Below are 15,437 nucleotides of genomic sequence, written 5' to 3'. Positions count from 1 at the left end.
GGTTGCCAGAGGGTAAGGGAGGAGAGGGGTGGTAGATGAGGGTAAAGGGGTCAAATATACGGTGATGGAAGGAGAACTGACTCTGAGTGGCGAACACACAATGTGATATATAATGATGTAATACAGAATTGTACACCTTAACTCTATGTAACTTTGCTAACAACTGTCACCCCAATAAACTTCGAGAGAGAGAGAGAGAAAGAGAGAGAGAGAGAGAATTGGAGAATTGAAGGTGATTAAGCAGGGATGAAGTATGGGACGCATATAGAAGAACTGCACATGGTTAGGCCAGAATGAAAGGCCTATAAAGGTATGCCATGCCAAGGAGCTGGGATTCTACCAGGAAGGCAACAGAGAGCAGTGAACAGAACTTTCCAACAGCTACACAAACGCACTTTCCTTACTACCTCAGTGAGGCAGTTTAGAGCGCACCAACTTGGAAAGCACAAAGACCTGACCTCAAATCCCCACTCTGCTACCAACCCTGTGGGCTGCAGCAAGGTAGTAAAACTCCCTAAAATTTATTTTCCTCATTTCTAAAATTGAGAAAATACCACCCATTTCCAAGACTTGTAGAAAGGCTGAAATCATAAATATTACACATCTAAGAGAATGCTTAGCATAAAATGGTAGCTCCTCTTAATGCTGTTTGATGGATTTAAATGCACTCATTTAAAATATTTCCTGGAATCAAGTAAGCTTCTACTATTCTCACACTACTTCGGTAACTGTTAATTTATCAACGGGACCTCTAGGAACCAATTTTTGAATTAAGTTAACCAATTTTCTTTGGGGAAGATTTTTATGAAAGTATGAAAAGAGTAAGCCAAGTTAGCAAGATGAGGGTTGGAAGTAGCAACAGGACAATTATTGTGGTTACACATTCAACTAGACATGTGTTCATAGGTTACTGCTACCCTAAAAAAGCAAGTTGATTATCCAATTACAGTAATAGTGTAATACCATAGCCAGTTAAGTGCCCATAGCTCCAAAATGCAGCCAAAGGCAAAGAACACAGTAACCCTTTTCTTAAAACATAACTTTTGGTTTATGTGAACCATTTTAGAAATTCACTTAAATACTATTAATAATGAAAATTTCAATTTTAAAAGAAATAAGACTCTGTTTCTTTTAGCAATAGTAATGAGAAAGAAACTGAAGTATGACATATGCCATTCCAAGTGCCCTCTAGTGGAAGCACAATAACTTTATATAACGTGAAAAATTTTATTTAAAGGAATTTTAATTCATTCAAAAGAAGGAATTTATAACTTATTTGTAGGTGCTGACCTTTTAAAAAGTGTAAGCAAAATACACTGACATTCAAAATCAAGGTAGATTTTCGTCTGGCTCTGTACACGTTTTTTGCAGATGGGGTCTGCATGATTCATTTGGGGGCGGGGGGTTATTCTGCATTCTTAACTGAGAGATCCAGACTTAATTAGTTACTCTAGCATGTCACCTCCCATAGTGCCTCTAGAGTAAAAGTACTCAATTGATTCTGAATACGGGCCATCTCTTTTATCACTAGTTTCACTCTGCTGGCAAGCATTTCAAATGTAACAGCGAAAATAAAGCAAAACAAAAAAATAAGGTATCTGACACAAAATGGGAAGCCTGTTGACCACAGGCAGAATAGGAACTAAGAGTAGCACGACCAGTGTATCCTGAGTACTCATGACAGACTGCTGTGCATGTGGGAGGTGCACACTCTACGAAGAAGGAACAACAGCAGAAGATACGCATCTGTAAATGAGCATGTCAGATGAGGGAACTAGTATTTAATAAAATCGCACTGCACTCCAGAGTTAGCAGAATGTTTTCACATAATCGTCCTACTGTATATCCACATGTGTTTTGTGAGCTAGACCCTTACTCACATTTAAAAGTGAAAAACTGGAGGCACTAATCCATGAGAGTGATTTTATCCAGTATCATCTAACTGGTAACCAGGACTGAAACACAGGTCTTTGGATTACAAAGTCCTATATTCTTGCTAAACCCTACCAGCAGAGACTGATTTAGAGAATGTAAAGTTTAAGAGTAAAATTTCCACACATCTTAAAAGCAAGTGTCATAGGACAATATTTTGAAAATCACTCATATGTTCTTTTTGCCTTTAAGTACACAAAGTGTTCATCAGCCTTAAAAAATGAGATTATAAAAATGCTACAAAAAGATGGATAATCACTTCTGACTCGCAAAATTGGATTATTCAACAAGACTGTAACTTTACTAACCATCCTACTGTCTAAAGAGAATTTTACAAATTGCTTTATTCCTTTCCCTCCTCCCTGCCTCATTTTATGCAGGGACCTGATGTAGCTCATAGAATTCTCCTCCAGTGTAGAAAAGAATACCTCTTCTGAATCACAGCGCTAGCTAAAAGGAACATATGATATAGGGCTATGTGGGATATGAAACAGGTAGATTGTGGGAGAAAAGAGAGAGGCAAGAGGCGAGACCGATTTCCCCTGTCCAGGCTTTGGTCCTGAGAGGAGATGCATTCAGTGAGTGAGGAATGATGGGAGAGGCAGAAGGGGACTCTTGGCCCTTCTCCCTATTTGGGACCCTGGGAAGGAGGCCATCCTTGGTTCTACTTGATATGGACAAGACAGAGAAGTACCTGTGACTCTGGCTGGGGCACTGGCCAAAGGGGTCATCCTGGCAGAAAGAAAGGGTTCTGTAGCAAGGGCTGCAGAGCACAGCACATGTGCCAGGAACAACTGAGAATCCCAGCCAGACCTCTCAGAGGGCCTTGTAGCAGGATCCAAGGTGAAGTCAAGTAAATAAAGGGCGTGGCTGGAACCCCGAGAACGGGCCCGAAGTTAACTGGATGCTGATTTGGGACTCGGTGGCCAACAGGGCATCAGACAGAAAAGGGATATCACCCGGGAGAGAAAGATACTGAAAAGGAGGATAAAAACACTGCTAGGTGTGAGCACCTAGCTTCCACAGAAAGGCAGGGTCGCAGAGGCCACCTCTGTCCCCCTAGATACCCAGAGAAAAGAGAGGGAGGGAGGCTACCTACCAGAACCAAGCATTTTTGTCCGGGAGAACAAAAACAGAGAGACTACTCAAATTGCCACATCAGGCTAAGCTTTAAAACAAAGACAACTGTAGCACATTTTCTCTACTAATAGGAAGATAGAACTCATGAAGACAACCAGAGAAGCTGTAAAATGAAAGAAAATATTTTCTTTACATTTCCAAGTTTAATTGTGAATTAAATCTTTCAACCCTACTACATAAGGCAGAAAAGTTGCTTTATACAGAGCACAACGAAGAGTCATAGCATTTTCTCAAGAGAGGTATTACCAAGACAAAAGTTCTGTAGCAACCGTATGTGGTACGGGGAAGAATCAGTGCCTTGCAACTAGTTCAATCTTGCATCAGAAATTAGTAAAATATTAATTCAGACTATTTTAATTCTAATACAAAGAGGAAAAAAATCTTTCCAGGGAGCAAGAAAGAAAACAAAGAGTATAGTTTTAGAAAAGCTAAACCTCAAACAATGAAGCTTTGGACTACTGAGAAATGATGACAGATGGCCCTATTATGTATACACTAGAAATAGGATTGTTCTTTTTCAGGAAAGGCTTTGAGAGTTGAGGCTAAAACAGTAACAGCCTGTACACGGCCGTGTGTAGTCTGCCAGTAAACATCAGATGTCCCTACAAACTCATGTGTTTATAATAATGGGGAAAGAATGGCTGAAAGTCTTCTGTGAACACAAATGTACGCGTAAATCCAAAGATTCTTAAACTTACTATGCATTTTCTAACCATCTTCTGTCTATGTTGCAATACATAACGTGGCCCCAGTTCTGGCAAATCAAATCATTCTTTTCAAATTGACAATGTGTAGCAGAGTCTGCTGATGACTCACATCATATTGCTTAGTAACAGAAACCCTGATGATGGGGTCACATGGTTGCCCAGAATAAGCACTGCACTTCCCCAGACTTACTTTCAGCAGGCAAGGCCAAATGACAAAGTTCTGCTCAATGAAACGAAAGCAGAAGTGTCACACGGCAACTTCTAGGGATTTTCTATGAAAGACACTAAATGCGCCCCTTATCCCTTCTCCCCTCTTCCTTTCTACTGGGAAGCCCACCTGAGGGATGAAGTTCAAGCAGCCATCTTATCTCGGACCACAAGGCAGTACCTTACGGCTACAGGACAAGATAAAAAATGCCCAGTTGCTGATGATGGTGCTATTCACCAGTGTTTGTACAGCCATTCTAAGCCAGCCCTGGACTGCCTCCTGCTGGACTTCTTTCCCATGAGTGAGAAGTCAACTTCATTCTCTTTAAGTCATTGTTGTTTTAATTTGCAAAACAGGATTATTACTAACTGATTCAAATCCTAACCAAAATACACTGTTTCCCAGCAAATCTGCTACTGAGAGCTCTTTGAAATGAAATATTTCCTAGGAGAGAAATCAATACCATTTACAAACTACGAAGTAAAGAATTTAGTATAATCAAACCAATGCCACTGTAGCAGGAATTATGACTTTTCCCCATATTTAAGTATCCCTCTGTCTCAAATAAACAGATGCCCTAAGTTTTGGCTAGATGCGTGGTCACCAGGAATAAATACACATTTCCCAGTCTTCCTTCAGTTAGGTGTGGCCATGTTCTGGCCAATGAGATGCGAACACATGCAACTGTGCTACTTCTGGGGAGTGTCCTTAGAGAAGGGCAGTGCCCTTTTCTGTACTTCCTCAATCCGCATGGCTGGAATACAGACGTGATGGCCAAACACCTAAGAACCATTTGAGGGCAACCTAGGATAGCAAAGCAATCTGGCAAAAGGAACTTCCATCTTTTTTTTTTTTTTTTTTTTTTAAGGAGGGCGCAGCTCACAGTGGCCCATGCGGGGATCGAACCACACTCTAACCAACTGAGCTAATGGCCGCCCCTCTTTTCTAGTTACTATTGCTGTGTAACAAACCACGCTAAAACTTAACTGTGTAAAACAATTTTATTATGCTCATAAATTCTGTAGGTCAGAAATTCAAACCAGGCCCAAGTTGGGGACAGCTTATCCCGAAGGCTTCAGCTGGTAAAACACAAAAGTTAGAAGGGCTTGACAAGTGGATGCTGGAATCACCTGAAGGTACTTTCACTCATATGTCTAGAGAATGACGCTAGCTATTATCTGGGACCTCATTTGGAAGAGTCAGCCAGAACACCCACAGGTGGCCTTTACATATGGTGGGACAGAATGGCGACCAACCTCAAGGTAGTCAAGCTTCTTTTGTAGTAATTTAGGGTTTCAAAAGCAAGGTCCCTGCAAACAAGGCAGAAACGGCATCATTTTTCTTGACCTATCCTTGAAAGTCATGTAGCATCACTAACCCCACATTCTTCTGGTTACAAGGGAGCCAGATGCCCAATCAGATTCAAGGGCAGAAGACAAAGACTGACTTTTCAATAGGAAAAGCAGCAAAGAAATTGCACACGTTTTAAAACCACTGTCATCTGTGGTCCTGAGTGTCATACCAGCCATAGCCGAACTCAGGGAACTGAGCTGCACGCCACCCAGGACTCTCCTCCTCTGGACTACTACCGGAATAGAAATAAAAGGGAGCATTTTTAAGCTACTGTTACTGTGGGTCTTTGTAGAAAAAAGTTTTTAAATACATAGACACCCCAATATTATTGTTTAATCATCAAACACAAGTAACAACAATGACTACCTCAAGAAACTAATTTTATATCTACTACAATGAACTTGTAGTTATAATTTATTCTATATTATTAGCTGTTGACATATTTTCTTTCTTTCTTTCTTTCTTTCTTTATTTATTTATTTTGTATTAGTTTCAGGTGCACAAGACAAGGTAATACTTAGACGTTCATCATTTATATCCCTCACACTGTGGACCCCCTTCCCCCATCCCCCCCATCCACTATCCCTCCGACATCACACCGAGCCATCACATTATATATATAAAATTATAGTTGGCATTCATTATTGTTCAGCTTCAAGTGTACAGTACATTGATCCAGCATCTACATCTTCCCTGAGGTGGTCTCCCAAATGGGACATGTGTCCATCAGATACCCTACAAAATCTTTACAACATTATTGATTACATTCCCCAAATGACATATTTTTTTCATTCAAAATTATTAATGAATATCACAAATCCCTACTACAGTTTAATCCTCTTGTCATTGCAGCCTGCCAATTTCCCTTCCTGGTTTGGTATACTAAGAAGTTTCTGAGCCCAGACAATAAAGATGCTGACACAGCCAGGAAACTATAGCCTGAAAAACAAAGAGTTCCAGATGTACAGTGCGAGGGTGACTGAGCTCTAACGCCTCACATATCATAACTATCCTCCCACAGACCCTACTCTAGGCTGAGCCAAGCCCTCATTCTATTTGCCCTTTTATTCAACTATTTATAACCAAGCAAAGCGAATCCTTGAAGAATCTATTTGTTTCACAAAATAATTTCATAGTCTAATCATCTAATATGTCCTGGATGTATCATTGCCTTTATATTTTTTAATTAATGAGTAGTAGGATTTCCACCTCCTCATACCCACTCAAAACAAAGCATGTAAAAGGATCATTGGTTTCTTCACGTCCCCTCAAAGCAAAAAAGAAAACACACTTTGAGAGCAGACTAATACAAAATTGTGATCTGAACATGTCAAAATCCATTTAAAACCATGTATCTTACTTTGAAATATGTACCTAGAGGAGAATACTTTAGTAGAAAAACCTATGAATGTAAAATTCAGAAAAATAAGGGCTTTTGAAATAGATTAAGTTAAAATTCAAGTTCCACCACTTACCAGCTGCATGACCTAAAGGAAGATCCCCTCCCTGAGCCTTAGTTCACACAGGGAAATAAAATGGAACCAAGGGCAGTATGGTGATGAAATGCCACAAGCGTTAAATACAGTACCTGGCACAGAGTAGATATTCAGTATGTGTTAGCTCCTCTTCAATTCAGGGACTACTAATTCACTAGGTGACTATGCTTACCACTGAATCTCTCCAGTTTTATTTTCAGGTCACAAAACATCCCAAAGGTGGTATAAAACTGTGCTGGGGTTTTAACAAACAGAGAACATAGACAACATTGACTTAAACAGAAAAACCACATTTTCTCTTTCATAGAATGGCACTATAATTGGACCATTTCATGAGCTGCTGCTGCTGCTGGATAACACAGACTATATCCCTAAGCGAAGGCTCCCAGATCTGTACTGTCTTCCATGTCCTTATTTGTCAATCACAGTCAGGACCAATAGAATGCTGTTTCATTTGCAGACTGGCATGATCCCTGAGGCTCCATGCCATATTGTCTTTTGCAGCAGACCGATGGCAGTATGGTGATCAGGTAATTGCCAGCAGTGCTTCTTCCAACAGGGCTTTGAGGTTCATCTTTCTCACGGGTTTCCTATATTTAGCAATTGAGATTATGAGCTATGTTTGTGATCGGGTGAAAGGTACAGACTTCCAGGTATATGATAAGTAAGTTCAGGGGAGGTGATGTCCAGCATGATGACTGTAGCTAACAACGTTGTTTTGTATATTTGAAAACTGCTAAGACAGTAGATCTTAAAGTTCTCATCACAAAGAAAAAACTTATAACTATGCAAGGTGAAGGATGTTAACTAGAATTACTGTGGTAATTATTTCACAATATGTACATGTATCAAATCATGTTATATACCTCAAACTTATAAAATGATATATGTCAATTATATCACACTAAACGGAAAGAAAGAGTTGTGTTTGTGGTTTGTGAAACATACAGTTATCACCTAATTTAAAGGAGACCTTGCCTGTGAGATGTTAACTCTAAATATTTAGCTCCCTAGGAAAAGCCTGAACATTACTTTTTTAAAGAACTTATTATGAGAAAATTCTTTTAAAAAATATTAAGGAGAGTATAATGAGCTGCTATATATCCATCACCTAGCTTCAACAATGATCAACTCACAACCTTATTCCTTCCCACCATGAACTATTTTGAAGTAAACTTCAGACAGCATACACAAATCAACCACAAACATTTCAGCATGTGTCTCTAAACAGTACAAACTTCCTGAATATCATGAAATAAAGTGTTCAAATTTTCCCAGTAGTTTGTTAATTTCTTTTTACATTGTCTTTGAGTCCCAACTGACTAATATATCTCCTTAGTCTCTTTCAACTAGAAGATCCCCCATTCTTTTTCTATCTTTATTTCCTTTATTTGTTGAAGTAACGGGATCATTTGTCTTGTAGTTTCCCAGTTTGAATTTTGGTGATTGTATCCCCATGGTGCCATTTCGCATGGTCCTAATGCTGCCTGTGAATTGGAAGTTAGACCTAGATGGCTGATGAGATTCAAGCACATAAAGCCTGGTTGAGTCTCTTTTCTAAGTTAGCAGTCATTAGTGATCATTGCATTAGGTGTAAAATAGTAGCACTCTATCATTCATTCTTCATTTAAAATCTAAATTATTTCCATAAAGAGATTCTTCCTTTCAATAAATATTTTTACCTTGAGGTACACGTACAGTTCATACAGGTAAATGCTTGATTCTTTCCCTTTATTTCCAGTTTCAAAATAATGAGTTGGTTCCCTAGACTCTCCCAGAATTAGGTGGCTGACAGACAATGAGAGAGAGAATGAAGGGGAATGTTTTATATTCCCAAATTTCTAGATTTTCAGGAACCATGTTCTGAGTTAGAGAAAACACTAAGCCTCAAAGGAAGAACTGACTCTCTTTTTATGAAGACAACATGTCCTATATATCAAAAAGGTATGCACCACAGCTTTGAAATTTTTCCATTTGCTTTCTTAACTAATATTACAATGATTTAAATTGTTTGGTATTTAAACAAGAAATTTAATTTTTTTTAAATAAATAAACCAATTGTGGCTATTTTATCTCAATGGCTCCACCAGAAAGCTACCATAATGGCTTTGAATCATTGAAGGAGTTAGAAAAGGTTAAGGAAAAGATGACATGAGGAAGCCAGAAGACATGCTGCAAGAGAGGTCATACCAGCTCCCAGCCACACCTCCCATCTAGAAGATGGGAAATGACTAAAGACCATAGCCTTGTGGTCTTCCTTTCTATTGTAAGAGAATGGATTCAAAAGGACCTTAATTCTAACAGAAAAAAAATCAAGTGAATATTAATTCTGAACCTTGAAACATGAAAATTTGAAATGAAAATGAACCACATAAAGCCTTCCAATGCAAACAGAGCCTGCACCAATAGAATTCAGATACAGATTAATCTAAAAATCTATCTACCAGGTGAATAAACACCAGGATAGTACAAACTATAACCACCTTTCTAAGGAAAAAAGAATCAAATAACTGTAATGATTACAAGATGACTAATGAAATCAAAGGATGGTTCTCCTACATGCAGGAAGCACCATCTCAGGTATTATCTGTAAGTTATGCTCTTCCTGGATCCCTGGTCTTTCCATCATAGCAATATTCATTCACTGAAGAAACAACCTTTCTAGAAGCCACAGGAATAATAGTAGGGTTCTAAGGATGAATCTCCCCTTTTCCATAGAAAATAAAGATAGAAAAAATATAGAAGCCAGTTACACAAGGCCACATACAGAATTCCATTTATGTGAAATGTCTAGAATACACAAATCTATGCAGACAGAAAGTAGATTAGTGGTTTCCTAGGGCTGGGGCAGATGGAGAGAATAGGCAGTGACTGCTAACGCGTGTGGGGTTTCTTTTGGGGGGTGATAAAAATGTCCTAAATTTGATTACACTGATGATTGCACAATTCTGTGAATATTCTAAAACCCATTTAATCATACATGTTATATCATATACTTTAAATGAGTGAATTGCATGATATGTGAACTATATCTCAATAAAGTTAATAGCAAAAAAAGGGTAGTCAGCTCCCTATGAATGTGTTCCTTACATCCTTACAGAAATTAAGATATAGACTAATTTATGCTTAAAATGAGATTTTGACCATAAAAGAAGATACTTCCAAACAAGACTGCAGAAAAAGAACTTAATTGATGAGTTTAGTACATACAGAAAAACCAACTCTGTCTTAATTTCTTATGTAGGAAAAGTGACAGACTCATTTTTAAACTACAAACGAGAATAACAGTCCCTAAATTCAAGTAAAATCCATCATAATCCATGAAGATGTACAATCATCATATATTACAAATCTACTTGTAAATACATTTGCAATTTTTTATTTTTTAACTTTTTATTTTGAAATAATTTCAGACTTACTAAAAAGTCACAAAAATAGTGCAAAGAATTCCCATATACCCCTTCATCCACATTCTCCAAATGTTAAGATCTCTCTCCATCATAACATTAGCAACTTACTCTTACCTAAAATGACATTACAGAAAAAAAAGAAAAAGAAAGAAATACTCCATTTCCATAAATTACAACCTTTCTTAGAGGCAGGGGGAGATTAAGAAGTTTACATGGTCCTTAATGGTAATATACACTTTTAATGGTTTCTCCGTGGCTAATTAGTAAATGGGAATTCCAACTGCACATGTATATCTAAAGTACTGTCAGATATTGATCAGCAGATGCCTCGGAAGCTGGTATTGCAATCTAGGGAATTAGATTTCACTGCTGCCTTATAGACAAGAGCTGGGGGCCAATATAACACTCCCTTGTTTACATAATCACTCTGGCATCAAATGCCTTAAACCATGCAATATATGTGTATTGAATCAACACATTGTACACCTTAAACTTAAACAATGTCATGTGTCCATTATATCTCAAGAAAGCTGGAAAAAAATCATTTGTACAACGTTTTAAAAATACATATGCTAAGCTTCACCCTCCAAGTCATGTAAACCTGGGGGAGGTTCCTGGCATCTTAACCCCAGGTTAAAAACCTGTGAAAAAACGAAGCTTGAACTCTCACTACTGTGTTAAAACTTCCTTCTGACAATTCAGAAAAGGGTTAATCAGGCTTTTACTTACTGACATTTCAAATCAAACAATAAGATCTTACATCCCAATCACGTTTTACTAAATAACTATGTACAGAAACTTCACTTACAAACCTGAATGCAACTTATGCTTTCAGCACTCATTAACTATTATTTAATGTACCTTACAGCTGAGCATTTAAACCCCAATAGCAATTTACATTAGTTAACTAGTTTTCTGCCTAGTTATGGCACAGGTATCTACCTTAAGCACCACTGTGGAAACAGACTCACATAACTTTAAAGTGAGAAGGGTTGTAGAAACCATCTTATGGGGCCGGCTTGCCTCGTTCCAGCCTCAGCAAAGACTTCACAGCAGAGGTGAGCTTTAAAAGCAGCTCCCCCAGACTCTAGGAGCAGAGTTGCTCTCTGCAATGCTTGAATTTTGCTTCCACTGACAATTAGTACTGCGTCCCTGAACACTACGTGTGCACTGCTGTCTCCATCTCTTGATTACTTCTTTAAAGACAGGAATCCCTCCGTAGATCTTTTGTATTTCCCTTCTTTCATTGTCATTCAGAGTTTCATTTAAGAGTCACCCAATAAATGTTGCTTAACAAAACATTGTAAAATATTTGCTCAACTATTTTCCCCTTAATATCTTTTTTTAACCACTATACATATTTTCGGTAAAAACAAAAAAGTGATTTTTTTTGCTTGATTAGTTTATTGCATTCATTCAGCACCTTAACTAACTATTCTAACACTTAACTACCGTGTTTCCCCGAAAATAAAACCAGCCAGAAAATCAGCTCTATTATGTCTTTTGGAGCAAAAATTAATATAAGACCTGGTATTTTATTATATTGCATTATTTGTATTATTTATATATATTAATTATGTTATGTTATGTTTGTTATGTTGTTATGTTATGTTATATTATATTAATTATATAAGACCCAGTCTTATACTACAGTAAAATAAGACCGGGTCTTATATTAATTTTTGCTCCCAAAGATGCATTAGAGCTGATTGTCCAGATAGGTCTTATTTTCAGGGAAACACGGTATATGCTACACTATGGGTAAAACAGATTTATGAGAATAACACCTTTACAGAAAGTAGTTCTTCCTTGTTTATCCTCAGGGATTTGGCATTTGTGACCATGTGTTCTGATTTTCTCCTTATATGTCTCTCTGCCTGGTTCAAGTCAACATGTCCTAGGTTTTACCTTTGATTAATTAATTCATTGAGAGAGAGTGAGCGAGAATGCACTAAGACTAAAGGGTTCACCTAGTAAGTTACCATTTACCTCAAGAAATACTGTTCCCTTCTCACAAGGAACTCTGGTACTATATCACCTGCATTTTTTACTGTTCAAGAATGTAGTTAGATTAAGTACACAATTACCTAAGATTTAGAAATATTTTTGTTATCTAGTACGTAAGTTTCCCTCTAATGTAATTGATCACTATAAATGTTAGGTTGGTGCAAAAGTAATTGCAGTTTAAAAGGTTAAAAATAATAAACACACATACACACACACACACACACACACACACACACACGCGCGCGCGCAAGTGCGCACACACTCCAGATGCCTTGAAAAGAAATACCAGTCCTGGTGCTCTTCTGCGGACAGAGCTTTGCCTTCTGAGTGCTATTTGGTTTGCGACTTTGCACTCTCCTCGGCCGACTTTCTTGCCTACTCCTGCATGACCCGCTGTTACAGCGAGCAGCCACTCCCAGCTACACCTGGAGGAGCCACAAACCTTCCAGAAGCAGAAGGCAGTTCCACTGCTGTACAAAAGAGTGGGATCCTTTCAGCCATGAAGCACATGTTGAACCTCTATCTCTTAGGTGTGGTGCTGGCCCTGTTTTCCATCTTCACTAGACTGATGGAGTCCCTGGGGGGCTTACTGGAGACCCCATCACCTGGAGGCTCCTGGACCACCAGAGATCAGCTAGCCAGCACCATGCCCCCAAGGGCCTTCCAGAACATCCATCCAGAAGGGTGTGAGAAGACCTCCCTCCATGGGCTGTAACCTTGGAGCACAGGCCTAACCCTTCCAGCCAGGTGTCCCAGTTCCCGGGCAGGCAAACTCAGCCTCAGCGTTATCACAGAACTAACTGACGAGGCCCTTGAAAGGGCCCCTCCTCCATCTGGGTGCTTCTTGCTCTGGAAACAAGAGCCTGTTTTAATACACAGGTGTGAGTGGGTTGCCTATAGTTTTGGGATGAAGTGATCTCACGATTTTCCCCAGAGTCTGCTGTATGTTTTGCTGTCCTTAGCAACGTGGCTCTGACCTCTCTTAGATGAGCTCGTGCTGCAACTTCAGCTGTTGGGAGATGATGTTTTCAACCCTCCTTCCTAAACATCTGCCAAGAATCCGTTTGGACTTGGGTGTCTTATGGTCAGTTTCTTTGGTGTTGAGCTTCTCATTCATGTGATCTCTGTGTGTGGGTAACAGTTGAAGAGGTGTGTTGGTTGGCTGTCGCGAGGGGGAAGATGCAGTGTTCAGTGTTCAGTTCTCATTGCTTTCCATTTTTAAGTCCTGCCTCCAACCGAGTGTGTATGTGTGTAGATGGATCTGAAGGGGGCAGTAAGGTGACAGAGCCTGCTCAGGAGATGGGCATTATCGACACCATGTGGCTTCAGTGAATTTTTCTAATGAAATAAAGTTGCATATATATTTCCAAAAAAAAAAATACCAGTCCTGGTCTGACTAGTTAAACCTAGACAATCGCCTCTGTGAATGTCACTGCGAAGGTTTCCTACGCTCCCCAGTGGTTAACCTGAAAAATGCAAGTCACCAACAAGCAAAGTAACAAGCACATTTTCCAAGACTATTTTTGGTCAAACCACTTTAATAAATAGCAAATAACATTTGCTATTCTGCTTGGCCGGAAGCCTTTTCTTCTGCCTCCTCTGGTCACCATCAATATTCTGTAACTTCTGGTGCCCCATCACATGCTTCTTGGCCCTCTATGCTCCCCCAGCACTAGTGGCTGGGATCTCCACGCTGCAGGGTCAGGTCTCTGTTTAGGAGTCCAGCTCCCTCACTACTCATGGTACAATTTGAGAGTGTGACCTTGTTTCATTTATCTTTGTATTCTCAGCAACGAGCGCACTGCCTAGCAGACATTCAAATATTTGTGTAAAGAAAGTTAGGGGGAAAAAAGGAGTTAGGAAGGAAACTAGGATGGAAGGATGTTAGAAAGGCAGTAGGCAAATAAAGAGACAAAAAACACTACACTTGGGCTCAGCAAATCTGCACATGATTGCTTGCCACTAGCTAGCTATTAATAAATGAGCAAGGACACTAATTCTTTGGAACCAGTTTTGTCATCTGTAAGATAACTGGACTACTGTCCATGATCTCAGAGGCTCCGTACCTGTATATTCTAATACCTTACTGTCTTATTCAAACACTCACCATGCTTGTAAAGGTCACCACAGGAAACACCTGTTTCTTTAATGAGATTTTTGAAAGCAAAGCCTTGCCTTCTTTACACTTTACATCTCTGTGGATATTATTTCCCCCCTAATTTTATGTTTCAAAATATTTTCAGTTTCACAATGGATATGGACCCTGAAATGCAATAACTTAGAACTTATGAGTGTTACCCTCAAATCACCATTCTAGGATTATGGGAAGAAATCACTGCGGGAAGAAGTTAGGTAGGAACTAGAACTACCAACAAAGAGAATGAACTCCAACCAACCATTTGGTAGAAATAACATAGGTAACGTGCGCATGCCAGGACATCATACAGGGCAAGTTTACAGAATAAAGGTAGCCGCAGAAGTCAGATATGCAAAAGAGATTGCAGGTCTGAATCTTGACGCAGAGGTGATGAGAGTCAGCAGAAACCAATCTGTTTCGAGAAAGGAGATGTAGTGATGTGGCGATGGAGAAGTGGGAATTATGAGCTCTGACAGAGAGCTTAAGATGCCGCCAGACAAACCTAAGTTAAAGGAATTACTACCGTCCAGGAAGGAAGACACAACAGCCTCCTCCAGCCTGCTCTTCAATCTTCCTAAGCATAAAAAAAAGGCATCTCTCCTTTCAAAAAAACACCTGAAACTCTCGGAACATTCTAAAAACACGTGAATAACATTTCCTCTCAGGACTCACTTAGCAAATTAGATTTTGGGTTTGCTGTGTTTGTGTGAACAGCCTTGTGGGCAAAGAAAAGCTGAGTGAAGTTGTTTGTCCTACTCAACAATGCACATGCACAATTTAGCACTCTCACGCTACGATGTCCTGGGACTGAAAGCCCAATCCACGCACGCTAACTGGGAAAGATGAACCTTGTTTCCCAGAGCCGCTAAGTGAAGCACGGCGGCATTCTGTGAAAACTCACTTGCCGGAGACTTTAAGTCAAAGACAACTTACTTCTTGCAATTTCTGCGATGAAGTACAAAAAGGAGTTTCTTTACCAAACGAAAGTGTATGGTATAGTCACCCTCATGTTCCATGACATTCCGAAATCATGAATGTCCCAGTGAT

General features: G+C 39.3%; 1 protein-coding gene and 1 pseudogene across 14 annotated transcripts in view; one reads left to right on the top strand and one right to left on the bottom strand.

Moving 5' to 3' along the window:
* Positions 1-15,437, bottom strand: part of DST (dystonin) — a 438,529-nt gene that overhangs the window by 255,876 nt on the left and 167,216 nt on the right. The window lies entirely within an intron of this gene.
* Positions 12,753-12,943, top strand: LOC308490896 (hypoxia-inducible lipid droplet-associated protein-like; annotated as a pseudogene). The gene has a single exon. The product of its transcript is annotated as a hypoxia-inducible lipid droplet-associated protein-like (transcript).

Source organism: Rhinolophus hipposideros (genome assembly GCF_964194185.1).
Source record: "Rhinolophus hipposideros genome assembly, chromosome: 3".
Taxonomy (NCBI): domain Eukaryota; kingdom Metazoa; phylum Chordata; class Mammalia; order Chiroptera; family Rhinolophidae; genus Rhinolophus; species Rhinolophus hipposideros.
This window is presented reverse-complemented; position numbering and strand designations above follow the sequence as displayed.